The 2,835-nt window shown below is 45.0% G+C and overlaps 1 pseudogene; it reads right to left on the bottom strand.

Annotated features, from left to right (window-relative positions):
• Positions 1-284: 284 nt before the first annotated feature.
• Positions 285-1,733, bottom strand: LOC149225814 (putative aspartic proteinase GIP2 pseudogene; annotated as a pseudogene).
• Between the last annotated feature and the right edge of the window lie 1,102 nt (positions 1,734-2,835).

Here is a 2,835-nt window from a genome sequence, read left to right as displayed (position 1 = left end):
ACCAGTAGCTCGAGCTATTTCTTCATATTTTTTAACATAATGTAGGGAACATTGACAGCATACTTCTGTATCACACATGGTATGTCTATGAATTTATGCCCATTTAATTCAAGTGTTTTTCATTGATAACAAATACTGTAGGAAAAAACATAGACGATGATGGTAGAAAAGACACAGCAAATTGCTTAATAATACTTCACATATCAAAGTCGTAACCAAACCGTAATGCAACATAGAAGGAAATACATAGAGAGTATCGATATTATAAAAAACTTATGCAGAGACAAGGATGTTACTGTTGGTAGCCAAGTGAGAAGCACGCTACTGCATTAACTTGCAAGTAGAAAAGCAAAATCTCCCTTCTTGTTTACTGTGTTCGTGCTCTGCTGGAAGAACTTATTACATATCTATATGTTTGAAGGGATTCCTGCTTCCAGAGAATCTGTCATGTTGAAATTGGCACATCTTGTTTGTTGATGTAACGAGAGCAGATTCGAAGAGATTCCAAATGTTGAGCGTGCAATATCGAATTGGACCAGATTCTGTTGCATCTGATAAGTACCAAGCACGAATGAGGCCACCGGCTTCTCGCCTGCATCGACAAAACCCAGACACGCCACCTTATTGTTGATCTCTACCATGGAATTAGATCCAAAGATCCTCCAAGTAGGAGTAGCGTTGCCCTCCAAAACAAGGTCGATCGTAGGCACGGTGAACCCCAGAGCAGTGCCCCCTATACCGGCCGTATCGAAACACGCACCGAAGGGGGCCACCGACGCTACGCGCGAGATATTCATTTGCTTTGCCATCTTGGTGAACATGGCGGCCAGGGACTTGTAGATGGGAGTCACCAGTTGGGTATAGCGTACCACGGTGCTCAGCTTCGTGCCTCCGCGTCCACCAGCGTTGATTCGCAGCAACTCCGTAGCTATGGGCACGCAAACACCGTTGACCTCTATTCTTTTCACACTGATATAAAAGGCGTGGTTGTAGACGGGGTTCTTGATCAACGGAGTGCGGATGAGGTGGCGGGAGAGGTCCCTGCCCGGGGTTGCGCCATTTAACGGAAAAAAGACGAGCGGGCCATCGCCAAAGAATAGGAACCCGTCGGAATTCTCATCAGTCAAACACATGGCAAACTTGCGGCTAAAACCCCCGGCAGCGGCGAGCTGAGCTGGCAATCCCAACGCCGACGAACTCATTCCGGCGACGCCAGCCGCTCCTTGAGGCAAAGCGGATAGATCTCCTTTGGCGGCGCAGGCGAAGGCCACGCGAGGGAACGTAGCGATTGGGCCAGATTTCCGACCGTCGCTACTGAGAAGCGCCGCCGCATCCTGCCCGAGTTGGACGCCTGGGTTGGGCACGGCACAGGTGTGGTTGTTGCAACCAGGGCCTCGGGCGGCATAGCAGGTGGCGCAGCTCGAATGCTCATACGACTTACACAGCGGCGCATTGCAGGCCACCGGGCGGTAAGTGGAGGATATGTAGCTCTTCTTGGTGCATGGCAGCCAAGTGTAGTCTTGCTCAATGTCTATCATTAAGTGCAGGACCCGCATTGGAGTTCTCTGCCCGATCTGGAAGGTGTAGCGGAGCGTAACCGGGTCTTCCGAGATCGGCGTGACGAGGGCCCTTGGGCGCCTCCGGGAAGCATTTGCGGTCAATTGACAGAATGACACCATGAGGGCAGCGATCAGGAGGAGACGGAGACTGAGAGAAGCCATTGCGTGAATGGAAGGCTAGTAGAGCATTGCAGGTATTATCAATGATCGATGTTGTGCCATAAATAGAAGGTTTTGATAAATAGAGTCGTGTGTGGCTCTTGGTTTGATGGCGCGGCCGGCCGCGGAATCGAAATACTTAAATCGTGCGGCAGACATAACATGTGCTCCAACACCTCAATTTCCATTCCGAGATATTTTATTGCTCCACTAAGACTTTATATGCACGAATTATTATCACGTGTTCTACCACTCAAAAACAATTCATAGTAAACTGTTGCGGAAATGAAAAGGGCATTTGTCCACTTAACTCGAAACCCTTTTTTAATGAGGCAAGTTTCAATCCAGTGTGTGTTTGGATAAGAAGGAATTTGCTTTACAGAGTAGCAAGCTGCGCCTTTTCCTATGGGCCTCGTTCTCCAAGTAGCACGAGGGCATTTGCATTATTTTTAGGGAACAGTGACTGAAGCTGATCAACACACCATGTAGGTCACTGATTGGCCATCGAATTTCGTGAGTCGAATGCATATAACATTAAACTCATAGCTTAAAACCTCAAAACACTTTCATGAATATATCGTGCCATATATGTATTAAAAGATATTTTATGTACGGTAACAGAATGCACTCACATTGGTTGAGAGATGTAGAAGACCATCTTATACAAATTTTTATTGTGATTTTTACGTTAATAGAAGGTACTAAGTTGTAATATCACTTGTGAAGGGAAAGTATTAAGTTTTAATATAATTAGCAATTGTGTTTAAAGGTGTAAAGATATACTAAAAGAATAGAATATGTTTATGATGTTAGTGTAAAAATGTTGCAGTAAAGGAAAAATAACAACTTAAATGGTGGAGGATGGAGGGGAGGAAATGTGTTCATGCTTGCAACAGTGTTACATTTGTATTGATACTTGTCTCACAGATGTCGCTGGAACCATCGTTCCTCTCATTTTTTTCCAAGCATATCCACGCTATAACATGCAAGGTAACGAGGAGAAACATTAGTCTTTAGATATCTAATTAGTCTATAGAGTCATTAGCCTTTAGATATCTAATTAGTCTATAGAGTCTTGGACAGAGGATAATTGGGTTTCCATTAAGTAAATAAAAGA

This window comes from Pinus tabuliformis, chromosome J, assembly GCF_031772625.1.
Source record: "Pinus tabuliformis cultivar Carrire ecotype Pingquan chromosome J, CPIR1, whole genome shotgun sequence".
Lineage (NCBI taxonomy): Eukaryota > Viridiplantae > Streptophyta > Pinopsida > Pinales > Pinaceae > Pinus > Pinus tabuliformis.
Note: the sequence above shows the minus strand (reverse complement) of the source record. Positions and strands in the feature narration are given on the sequence as shown.